The following is a 13,528-nucleotide window of genomic DNA, read 5'->3' on the forward strand; positions in this document are numbered from 1 at the left end:
CGCTTTGACACGATCTTTCAACGACATTCTCTCTTCAAGATTTTCTCTCTCCAATTGATTCTCTTCCAAAGTCTCATCTATGACAGAATTTCTTTCGCTGAGCTCTTCATTTTTACGATCTATAGCTCTTAGTCTTTCTTGGTTAGTTGTTTCACTTCGTTCCTCATTATTTTTTCTCATTTGCTCGGTGTTTCTCTCTTCTTCTTCTCTGAGTGTATTAGCTGTAGCGTCTAGTTCATCGAGTTGAATCTGAATTTGCTTGTACTTTCCGGATCTGATTTTGGTGTCAACACTCTTCCGCACCGTTCTATCCTCATTATACAACCTTTCTGGTATAGTCCAACCACCTTTTCTCGCAGAATAGAAGGAAATGAATTGTTTTCCTCTCTCATCCGTTGAAATCTGAACTAAATTTTCATCAAGATCTGGATATTTCGATAACAAAAGGTCTACCCTAAGTGTGTCCGTTGAAGGAGAACCTCCCATATTCTGTAACTCCATGTACTCGGGGACAGCCCTCCCGGGGTTTCGTGTTTTCCATAAGTCGGTCAACCTCCTACTCACATAGCTTGCACCTCTACCAAATCTGTTTGAAATCCTTTCATTCCATGATTCTCTTCCCTCACCATCGTTTGGAATAAGAGAGTCATAATCTTCGTCTACAGTAGTATTCAAATCTTCTCTACCTTCTTCTGTTGTGGGATCAAAATCTGTATCCATTTCTTATCTTGTTTGAAGATAAGAAATCTTTAAGTCGTGCCGGCTTATATCCACCTACTCGCTACATAGCCAAGGGCTAACATTCCACCTCCAACATATGCCATCTCTCCCATCTTTTGGTTGCTACTTGGTCTGTAGTAATCTGAGAGCTCAGGCTCTTTCAAATCAAAATCTGGATGTGTTTGAGCGTATAGTTTGAAGGCCTCATCCGTCTCTTTATCGTTCTCATCCGCACGAACTTTATCGTTGTATTGTTCAGTCAACCAATCCTGGTATTCCTGTCTTTTTTTCTGCCAATCACCCATTGCTTGTTGATACTTTTCAAGCGCTTTATCGTGTCTTATTTTTTCTTTATCAACATGAGTAGCGTCAGAAGATAAGTATCTCGCTAGGTAACTCCCTCCGACAAACGCCGTCGCATTAAGAATAGCCCCACCAATCATAAATGCTATACTCGCCATTTATTAATCAGTCTGCGAGATCTTTAGACCGCCTACAGCGCTTTCGGCAAAATCTTTTGTGTTTCCAGATAATCTTTCAGATACATACTGCCGGACAGGACAGCAACCCATTTAGCGTAGTTTGTAACACTCGACGAAGGGTCGCTGATGAATGACTCTTTCATAGCCTTTTTAGCGACATAACCCACACCGGCGGCTAACCCGATGATGACCGCTGAATCGGTAAACGTCTTCACAAGCTTGTTTTCAGTTGACATGACTTTTTTATTAAAGGCCTGGTTAATCTTTAAATCACAACATTCCTATTTTAGGCGTCGCGTTCGGGAGGCTAGCCCCTCGAGCGGCAGGTCTCTCGAAAGTTTCGGTCTCGTTGGCGTTGATCTTAGGCGTCTTTTTGTAAAAACGCATATACATATCCAATGCGGTGAGCCCTATTCCGACTAGAGCCAGTACAGTTGTAAACGATAGCTCTGGAATCCAAGCGTCTGAGAGGCTATCCCCTCGAGCTCCCTCTTGGTGGGGTGTCTCCGCCTGTGTAGTGTCTTCTGAACTCGCCTCCGCCTCACGTTTCATTTCCCTAGCAAGTGCTTCTCTAGCCCTCCTATTAACTTCGGCAGCTCTCTTACCAGCAGCGACTTTTTTAGGATCTTTCTCCTTGCTTTTTGTCGGTTGTGGGTTCCTAGTAATCTGTTCAACCTCCTGATTTTCGTCAGACATTTCTTATTTCGATTTACAATAAGAAACATAATCTTTAAATGGCGTCTTAGCAGTTGTGCTCAAGAGTTTGCTCAGTTGTGTTCAGTTGTGCTCAAGAGTTCGCTCAGTTGTGCTCAAGAGTTTGCACAGTTGTGTTCAGTTGTGCTCAAGAGTTTGCTCAGTTGTGTTCAGTTGTGTTCAAGAGTTTGCTCAGTTGTGTTCAGTTGTGCTCAAGAGTTTGCTCAGTTGTGCTTGGAACTTCTTGAAGTTTGTTGGAAGTCTCCTGTGAAGAAGGTGTTAGTTTAACATGCTTAGCGACTCGGAAGAGACCGCTAGCAAGTGCTACCATCCTTCCTCCCTTCAATACCAAGAGACCTGCAAAGTTCGACAATTCGCGTTTAACCAACTCGTCGTTCTGTAAGTCTTTGCTAAGCGCTTCGGTGTCATCTACAGGAACCACATAGGAAATGACTTGAGACAGTACTTGAAGTGCTGATTCTACTAATCCATCAGTAACTTGCTTGCCTAAGACAGTCTGGTAGCGGACAAAGTATTTCTCGACGTCTTTCGCCGAGAGCTTCTTGATATCACCAAGACTCATACCGACACCAAGAAATTCCTTCGTAGTCCCAAGAGATGCGAGAATAGCCAGCGATTCTCGTTTGACTTCAACATCATCTTCAGGAGGCGCACCCCTCGAACTCCCCTTAGACTCAGGCTCCTCTTCCATATAATCCTCAATGCTTGTCATCTTATTTTGTAAGTAGACTAAGATGTTTTTAAACCACTTCGAGGGGTCAGCCCCTCGAGCTCTCACCGCGTCGCAGGAATCTCCAAATAACGTTGGAATGGATGCCGTAGGCAGAAACAGAGTCTGGAATACTTTTCAGTTTTCAGCAGTTCTACGAACTTTTTACGAGTCTCGGCGTCTAAGTCACCCCCATAATCTTCAAACAGTGTTTTGGTACCGATTTGAGATGGATTATGGAATGTAACCACACAGGCGACGTTATCACGGAAGGGCTTTGCTATGGATGTTAATTGTTGCGTCAATACCCACACTGATAACCCATCGTGTCTCCCTGAGAACGCTAGATCGATAAACTTGTTCGAGCGTTGCTTTAGATCTTTCGATACAGCACAGTCATCCAAAACGAGTAACGTATTTGTACCAGAAAATAGCACCGCACAATCTGTTAGTAACTCGTTAATCTCATCGGTGTTACTAGAATCCGGTGATAATACCAAGAAACGTTTATCTCCGTGAGCAAATCCACGATAGGACTTATTTTTCGCATAAGTCGGACAAATCAACACAATGTATTCAAACACATGCCGGAACGGTCCCCGGAGCTGTTCCGTGAGGTACTTTGTCTTCCCACAATTAGTAGGTCCTGTGATAATACAATGAAAAGGAACTTTTTCCCGTAATTCTTCCATTCTTTTTGTATTATCACACAAGTCCTTTTTAATACATGATTGCTCTCAAATTCGAGTTCATAACCTCCATCAACGCGTCGGCTACTACAAACATGTAGCAGGTGATGTTTCCCGTTCCTCCAACTTTTCGTTTCATTTCTAGTTTTACTCCGTCCCGCGTGTTGTTCAAGACCAGACCTCCTCCGTGAATGCTGTTATCTGGATGTGCCCTCAAGTCGACCCACAGAGCAAACTTGTTATTAGCGTAAAAATCCTTTTGCTTAACACCCTCTCTACCGAAACGTTTCTTTACCGACTCCCAGAGGTCCGGCGGTGTCATCCCCTTGGAGTAGAGACGGTTTGGCATGCCATCCACATTAATGTTGATCGATGTGATACTTGGATTGACAAACTTTTCGGAATCCCTTGCTCCTCCTGTGTAGCTCTCTGTGAACAGACACAATATCCCTGTCATTGACCTCCTCGGCAGATTAATGTGCTCGTTTATGACACCATCATTAGGTTTGGAAATGGTGAACGTTTTGTGGAGAATGACGTTCTCGTAAAAGAATCCTCTACCAACCTGATAAGCCGACAACGCCTCACGAGCCAAGTATTCACTTGAGATGCAAGCATATTCCAACTCGAGGTTTGTGATTGTGTACGTTGGAGTCTTGACCGTGTCAGCATAAACAACGACATCGGAAACTGGGGCTAGAGTAATTTCAAAGATTAGCGGATGAGGTAACGCCTTTGGATAAAAGACTCCATGCTCGCCGAGAATAGGATGGTCGAGTGGAATGCAGTACTTGGTGTTGTGAACTGCTGCAAGAGCTACTTCCTTAGCATCTGATGTCGCTTTGTCACCTGCATTTGTCCTGAGCTTCCTCATGTTTTCAGAGGAGATACCTTGTTTTATTCTATCCTCACGATCTTCAGCTTGTAAGTATAAGTCGTGATAGGTTTGGAAGAGATCGTATCTTTGAGTATCCTGTAGTGTTTCTCCACCGAAAAGAATCTTGAGCCTTGACACTAGGTTCCGACCAACGTTGTTGACGAGAGTATTATTCGCGTGTCCTGTGACGTTTAAGTCAAATAGTAAGGATACACTACCTGGAACAATCACTACATTTTCGGCAAGTTTAGGAATATTTATATAGAGGGTTTCTCCAGGACTTGCCGATGAGGGATTGAATGTAATCCGATTCAGCGACGATTCCGCTTTCAGGCCGAAGGGTTCCCGTGGGATCCTGTTTGGGTTAATTTTTTCTGATATCGCTTGTGCCATCTTTTATTTTAAGAAAAGAGAGATAATCTTTAAATGAGTAACGAAAGCAGGTTATCAAAAATATACTATTCCACCGATGGATACTGGAAAGGGTATTCAGCTATTTCTAAGTTAGCTAGTGTCGCTAAAGTCAGTGAAGCCGAGGCTAAGAGGTGGCTTGAAAAACAGGCGTTGTGGCAGATCTACCTCCCAGCCCCAAAGTATGTCCCCAGACCGCATTGGACTATGAATAAACCTAATCAGATTCACCAAGCCGATCTGTTGTTTATGCCCCACGATAACGTAGGCAGAAAAACCTACCGTTACGCGTTGGTCGTGATTGATATTGCCTCGAGATATAAAGATGCAGAAGCACTGACTACCAAGGATTCGAGTGGAATTGCTAAAGGGTTTGAAAAGATATACTCCAGAAAACTTAAATGGCCCCATACGGTGATTGTCGACCCGGGGACAGAATTTAGGGGAGAGGTAACGAAGATTATGAAAAAGAAGGGTGTCACCATCCAGCGAAGCGAAGCTGGGAACCATCGCGCACAGGCTTTTGTCGAACGCGCCAATAGAACACTGGCGGAGAGGTTGTTTTCTCATCAGTATGCTCAAGAAATGATTAGCGATGACCGGTCTAGAGTTTGGGTGAAACGATTGCCAGGTGTTTTGAAAACTCTGAATAGTCAACCCATAAGAATTACTGGCAAAGAGCCTGCAAAATCTATTGGTTTGAAAGAGGTTGATATTGACCCTCCAACGTATAAGCGGCCTGTTGGACTTGATGAAGTTAGACTACCACCAGGGGTTAGAGTTAGATATCTATTAGCTCCTGGAGAAGAGGAAGGAGGTGAACGCAGACGAGCCACAGATCCTATTTGGAGTCTAAAAGTGTTTGATCTATCACGCAGTGTTGTTTCAGTTGGACAGCCTGTGTTGTACTACCTCTCCGAAGGCGCTCCAAGGAGGTCGTTCGTTAGGGAAGAACTTCAAGTCGTCCCTGAAGATACTGAGCCACCACCTAATAGCGTTCTGAAATGACCGTGAGCGAAGGTGTGAATACCATCATCACAGATGACCCGTTTATCATCCTCATGAGATAGAGCGACCTTGTTCACCGTTTCAGTGTAAACATCATGCTTATGACTTCTGATGACATTCATAAGTCTCATCTGAGGTTTCTTACCAAATAAGCAATCCTTGTAGTCATCGAAACCGATGCTCTTCTTGACGACTGCTCTCTTGACGCCCTTGCATTTCTTTTCTTCTTTACCTTCATCCATCTTGTACGAGTAAAGTTTGGCCCTCAGTCCTACAAATTCTGTGATTTGTTGGCCCCCAGCCTCATCTTTAAACATTCCGATGACTTTCTTGTTCACACCCACCTCAATACCAGATGGGTGACCCTTCGGAAAGTTGCTGGTGTCGAACATGGACCTCACATCCCCGCTGATGTCCTTGTAAAAGTCTTTCGTCTCGATCTCATACATCAGGCTGTCAGTATCAGTGAATAAGAGCTTTGCATCCTCACCGTACTTGGGCTTGACGAAGTTGTAGTGGAAATCGTACATGAGCGTCTTACTCAGGTCCAGAATGGACATGCCCAAGTAGACAGGCTTGTTGAAGATCAGCTTTGTCTTCTTCATGTGGATGGCGGCTAGATTCTCGCAAAAGATGGTGCGATGTTGATAGTTCGGCTTTGATATGAGCTTCTTGGCCTGCTTCTCGTCCGTCACCAACCGAATGTCCACCCTGTTCCTAATGTTCTCCATAGTCTTACCAAAGACGGAGTTGTTCATTAACTTGAAAAAATCTTTCTCAAAATCGTTTGTCGCCTTGGCTCTCAGATCGGTGTTCAAGTCAATGTAGGGCTCCAGCCAAGCAGACTCCTCAAAAGTGACACCCCTGTGAATCTTGGTGACTTTTAGCCCAAAACTCACATAAAGTCTCAGAGTCTCATGGTGGATAACGTACTTTGTCTTGTCGTTAAGGTTGGGGACCAACTTGTCCACATTGCCTAGCCCGATAGATTCCGGGGCTAGTGGGTAATCGTTGTGTAAGTCATGTAGGTGGTGAGGGTACTCCAAGTCAACCTCCAGAATGCATGGGCGGTCTCTCCAACCTGACAGCTCTTGGTCACCCATCCACCTGAAACCGTGAGTCGGTAAAGGGTTGCTCATCGCCCAGCCATACAAATTGTTAGCATCAAGGTAGGTGATATATTTTGTGGGTAGGTCAGGGTCATACTCCTTCATGTAGGGGTTATTTGCCTCCCCATGTCTGTTGCTTATCATGGAGACACCCCCACGGATGCCCTTCTCAATCATGAGCAACATGTCATAGTCCGTCAGAAGCTCTAGCCTCACCTTGGTGGTCTTCAACGCTGCATCCCAAGCCAACCCTGGCGCTGTGTAGTACCAAGCGGGGTCCAGACCGTAATTCTTGAGACAAACGTCCCTAAAGTTCTCGAAAACGTCAGCTAAAAGCAACACATCCGACTCTAGGTACAGATTGTGGTAATCCCTCATGGTCCCCATCCCGAAGACCTCCCACACTCTCCGCGCGTGCAGGTGATCCTCCTCCGATACGTCGGTGTCGTTGAGTTTGGAGTGGAATGCCTCTCTCTGTGGGAGCTGTGTTGCGTCGAGCTTGCTAAAGCCGTCGAACCAGTCGTAAGGGAAAACACCCTTCCTCAACAACAGCTGGAGCCCCTCCCCCTCATAGTACTTCGCCATGTTTTTGAAGCATTCCCTTGACATATTACCTACTAGACTGTCGAGACTGGCCGACATAAACCTGAAACTGTCGATAAATCTGATATCACGTTTAACATCAATCTTGTTGCCCTCCTTGTTCGTGAAACTGTCGACTACAATCTGTTTTGTGAAAGAAATATACTTTTCCTCGTTATTAGGTATACAGTTTATTTTACCTTCCGATGTACCAAGGTTCTTGATAAATAGATGGCTGTCGTACCCAGACAGATTGTGAAAGATAACAGGAAAGAACTTTGGAATTTTGTGATCTAAGTTGCATGCGTTGTGAGCAGCACCTCTGTACTTCCCTGTAAGGTGGCAATGGTCCAAAACCTTGTCTTCCCCTAATCCACCCTCACAGATGTGGCAGTGAGTGGCGTCGTTATAGGCGATTTTGTCCTTCGGAGTCATTTTCACCTTCTTAGGGAACCTGAACTTATCGTAAATTTTCTTAATGTCTGACTCCAAAGACTCTACGAAAAGCTGTGGGATATCTTCGTCTGGAGATTCAGCTGTGTATCGTACAAGCTCGGGTGGGGATATATCTCCGTCGAAACACTTGATGAGATAGCAGAAACCAGACGGTTTGTGCTTCTGGTATTGCTTAGTGAAGCTTTTACTCTCATCTGGGGAGCATGTGTCTATATTCTCTGTGAAGCTCTCAAAGTCGGCATAGACAACAAAGGGGACACGCATTTTTCTGTTGTAGTTTTTGAATTTAATGTGGGGTAGATTTCCATCCTTATCTATCTTAGGCATCTCTATTCCAACCGCTTCATGATTGCCGCAGCATTCAGAATGTTTTTCTAATGATTGTTTGCACCGAAACGAGTTCAGACATCTACAGCATAAAAAACGAGTATGATGAAACTCATCAATTTGAGTAGATACTAATCTCATCATATTCTTTATCCAGCAGTAATGATTCGTCTCATCATCCGAGATGAGAAGTAAGTTGATTGCATTATCTGGATCCTTCTCACTGATTCTCAATGGATATATTTTGGTTTCGTATCCAAACACATTAACCGTATACTGGTTCTGTTTCTCGAACTTGTCAATCTGTTTTAGTGAGACGGGGAACTCTATCCCTGACCAGTCGAATTTCTCAGAGTTCTCTATCATTTGTCTACTGAACCTTTGAGGATCTTTCTCCCTAGGATACACAGCAGAGGTTACTGCCCACTTGAAACATTCGTGATCATTCTCGTTCTTAACATTGATGATCGCCTTCTTAGACGCTAGTTTCGGCGGCAGCGGAATATAGGAAGACCCAGAAAGCGGTTCAAAGGGGTCTATGTTGATGTCAAAGTATTCCACTTGGTCAAACTGCCATCCGGAGCCTTGCTTCTGGAACAGCTCAACTAATCCGAGTAAATAATTTGTCATCGTATCGAACAAATCAGAGAGATCAGTCGACTCTGTCACAATCTCGGGCTTCTCTGTATGAAAATATCCCAGTTCTTCTTCGATCTGAGCTGTAGCCGGATCCTCTTTTATAAACCCGCAAGTAAAGATAAACTTCACTTTGATAGGCTTTTTTTGTCGACTGATGAGCTCTAAGACTTTCGGTTTGATTCTGGCGATGAATGTCTTGGGGTCGTAACCTCTCTGCCCGGCTATTCCGTGGGTTTTAAGATACCCCTTCAACGCCGTCTGTTGTTCCTTGGGTGTGAAGCGATCTTCCACATCCTCGTGTAGACGCTTAATCCTCTCCTTCAGACGTTCGACCCGTTTATCTGCAGCCTCTTTGACGGTCTTTTTGATGGGCTCAGGGACATAAGATAGTATCCAATCCGCAAACTTGTCTAACTCGCTCTTGATCAAGTTGGCCGCCCTGTTTGCAAAATGCTTGAGTGATTGGACGCGGGAACTCCGTGGGGGTTGGGAGGGTTTTAGAATAGGGACATTAATCTCAGGTATCGGGCCGTCGAGAATACTCTCCGACGTGTTGGATGGGGTAATGCGGGGTGGTCGTGGTAGCCCTTTGACAAGTTTGGGTAAAGGAACCCGTCGGGGTGGTGGTGGTGGTGACGTGCTGGTCAGCGCCCCGACGAGCTCGTCTCTCCGCATCCAGTAATATCTTGGGATACCCCGCTCCTTGGCGAGGGCTTTCAGATCTTTCACCTTCAGGTTCTCCATTTCTATCAAACCAGCCATGTCTTTAAACCACTTTTCAAAAGCTTTTTTTTAGATGTGAAGCTTAGAGGCTAGCCTCCCAGGCTCCCCCTAGGTGCGACACGTGACAAAGTGATTGACAGGTGGGCTTGGCTATCACGTGACAAAGTGATTGACAGGTTTTTGACAAAGTGATTGATAGGTTTTTTACAAAGTGATTGACAGGTGGGCGTGGCTATCACGTGACAAAGTGATTGACAGGTTTTTTACAAAGTGATTGACAGGTGGGCTTGGCTATCACGTGACAAAGTGATTGACAGGTTTTTGACAAAGTGATTGATAGGTTTTTTACAAAGTGATTGACAGGTGGGCGTGGCTATCACGTGACAAAGTGATTGACAGGTTTTTTACAAAGTGATTGACAGGTGGGCTTGGCTATCACGTGACAAAGTGATTGACAGGTGGGCTTGGCTATCACGTGACAAAGTGATTGACAGGTTGGCGTGGTCGTGCAAGAGATCTTTGGCAAACTCGCGCATGCGCAGGTCGCGAGGCTTGGCGGAGGTGTGCGGAGACTTTTGCGCCATTTTTGGAATGAAATTCGGGATGATGAAAACTTTGCGCCAGCTGCGCCAAAACCCTACTACTGTATCGTTCTTGAAAAAAAATACTTTACTTCGTAGAGTTTATAATGTATAACAAGCCGAAGATATGACCACTGGTACTGTTTATTATATTTTATTTATAATTTCGTAGCTGTTTAATTTCTCAAAGCTGCACTACTTGTTATATGAAAATAACTGTTTTATTTTTCGGCGACTCGCTACCAAAGAACTTTTCCTATAGAAATAAATATATATATATATATTTTCATTTATCCCGTGGTGTGGATTATCTTTCGGACCCCGAGGCTTTATTTTCAAATAAAATACTTTGATACTCAATACTGACCTGTGATCTCTTGGACACGTGACGAGGAGCACCTGAAAAAAGGTGTGTATACTCGCAAATTTAACTTTAATTGAATAAGCAAAGCATTCATTCCCACACTTAAAATAAGCGAAAACTATAGCCTTTTCCTAATCAAACAAATTACAAGAACGCGGTAATTAGGTGAGAGAAAAATTGATTTTCAGCTGGTTTTCCGGGAAGACGACCAACCCCAGAGCTTTCATAATTAAAAAGGCTAAGCATTTAAGTTCAGACAAAATATGAGTTTTATTTTATTCATATTAGCTTACAAAAGTGATTGTTGCCTTGAGTGCTTCCTGAACACAAATGTCAAGTTCATTTCAAGTTTGAATAGACTGATGATGATCATCGTAATCTCATAATCACGAACAAAATTGAAAAATGTATCACTCAGATTCAAGTGACATTAAAAGAGTCATAACTCGTTTTTTTTACGCTTGTTAGTAATCTTATTAGGCCCCCAGATTCGTGAGTTGAAAGACGCGAGTTCTTTCATGGCGAGTGACTTGATGCATGCCGGAATTTTTGGCTGTTAGTGTTTCACTATTATTTGGTTTTATTCAAATCCTTAAATATCTTATCGTTCTGGTAAATATAATTATCCATTTATTGTTAATGTAGATAAAAGATAAAGCTCTTTTTATTGCAGGGTGGTTGAATTTCATAGTTGATTCTAGTTTATTTACTCGTTACTAAAATGCACCTGCCAGCATTGCTGGATAATTTTCGCTTGACTGACTATAGGACATATAGTCAAAATGACTTTCTGACATTTCTTTTGTCTTGTGGTCAGTCGAGCAAGAATTCGCCAGCAATTCTGGCAGGTGCTGATGGTTCGTTACACACCTCGGATCCAGAGTTGTTAAAAATCTTATATCGTGTATATTGAGCGCTATCGCTAAGCTGACCTTCCAATTGATCATATCATGCCCGCAGGGAAATCCCCTTCGCAACTTCGACATGCCCTTTCAACATAAAAGAATTAAAATCTTTTCAAGTCGGATTTTCGCGAAGAATTGTCGGCGCACGCACGGAATTGAACTTAACACGCTCGTGCACGCAATTGTGCCATTACAGGCGGCGTCCTGGGTCTAAAGAAGGATTGAGACGACCACGAGATTTGATAGGGGCTTTTCGATGTCAAGAGTCGATGTGATGAAAATTTGAGATAAAACGGTGATTGATGGTGGGACCGATTCACGCAAGGGAAATAAATCTACAATACATTGAAAGTTATCCAAGAAAAAAACCAGTTCATCTGCCACTTGTCGTAGAAAAAGGATTAATGCTTTAAACGTCATATCATCCCTCCTTTTTGGTAGTTGGAAACATGGGAGTTTTAGTCTGAAATTCGGCGCTGAAAGACCCATCCCACTTTTGATTTCCAGTTTCTAATTCCCTCCGTATGGTGTTTGAATCCTTTCTGGAATCAAATATTTCTTGATCTTAAAGATGTTTTAATGCTATGAATGCCCCCTAATCGTAACGTGAAAAAGGTACCGCATCGTCACGATCTAAACTCTAATCGAAGTGATTTTAATCGTGCCGGTTGTCGCACGCTCGCACACTCTATTGACGGCGTATCGCGTGCATGAAATGTCGTGCAGGCAAAGTTTTCTTATGATTTCACAATGTCTCCCCGTATTTGTTGCTAAAAGACCGCCCATCCGTTGCAGTGGTGAGCTATTGATCTGTCTATCGATAAGAAAGAAAGTATACAACAATAGGGGGTATAAGCAATGACGACGACAACGGCTAGGACAACGCGATCAAGAAGATTTTTTCGCGTGTGGCAATCAATTATGATTTAATTGCAATGGAATAAGCAAAACATTATAGACAGATAAAAATATACTAAGGACATTATTTCTACAGTAACGAACGTAGTTAGTGGAGTTTACAGTGCAAACGTCCACGTACCCAATTGACCTTGACACTTGGAGTTTTCACGTCGTGGTTTTATGGAAAATGGCTGAAATGTATCAGACAGAACGGATTTCCCCGTGCTGCTATTGAATATCGTGGTTATAGGAGTTTACAGTGCAAACGTCCACGTACCCAATTGACCTTGAAACTTGGAGTTTTCACGTCGTGGTTTTATGGAAAACGGCTGAAATGTATCAGACAGAACGGATTTCCCCGTGCTGCTATTGAATATCGTGGTTATAGGAGTTTACAGTGCAAACGTCCACGTACCCAATTGACCTTGAAACTTGGAGTTTTCACGTCGTGGTTTTATGGAAAATGGCTGAAATGTATCAGACAGAACGTATTTCCCCTTGCTGCTATTGAATTTTGAATCTAGGGGTTTTTTTTAGGGTTCCCACTCCGGAATGAAATGAAGGCCGTTCCACCCATTCTGCTACCTGTAGCAGTATAACTCGAATGCCATTCTGAACATTCTCTAGCAACCATTCCCATTTCAGAATGATAGGAAAAAAACGCGCCCTAATTCTATTGTTTTCTGCCGTCGTCGTCCACGTCGCCGTCGTCGTCCACGTTGCCGTCGTCGTCCACGTCGCCGTCGTCGTTGCTTGAGGTCCCTAATGACACCAGCGAAAGGCAAGCCCTGCTTCCTCGGCAAACCATGCAAATGGAGCCATAGTGCGCGTGCGCACACCTGCAAAAGAACAGTTTATAGCCTTGTTGCGCGACCTCCTAGAATCCAAAATTCCTTTTTTTCATTTAGGAATAGCGCGTAGTCAATCAAACAAACAATCAGAACCAAACAAACTGTCCTCAAAGTTTGAGTCTGACTAATCGCTATTTCCAAACGAGACAAAGATTTTGGATACATCGAGGTCGCGCAACAACGAATTTGGCTGTAAAATGCGCGCGTTTTTTTCCTAAGGTCCTCGGCAATGTCTTTTGTTCGGAGTAATGGTGTGGATGTTGTATAAAATAATAAATCCCAGGCTTAAGTAATTTATTTTTTCTATTACATGCGTGTAAGACGTCACAGACATACCTTGCAAAATACCAAGTGAAAGAAAGCATCCATTTCCATCGGCTAGTTTAGGGAACTATTGTGATATTGCCGACTAAATCTGGTAAACGAAATATTCAGCATTGTTTATAGATGGTCAGCTCGAAATTTCTTTACATAATTTTTA

This window comes from Nematostella vectensis, chromosome 14, assembly GCF_932526225.1.
Source record: "Nematostella vectensis chromosome 14, jaNemVect1.1, whole genome shotgun sequence".
NCBI classification, from domain to species: Eukaryota; Metazoa; Cnidaria; class Anthozoa; order Actiniaria; family Edwardsiidae; genus Nematostella; species Nematostella vectensis.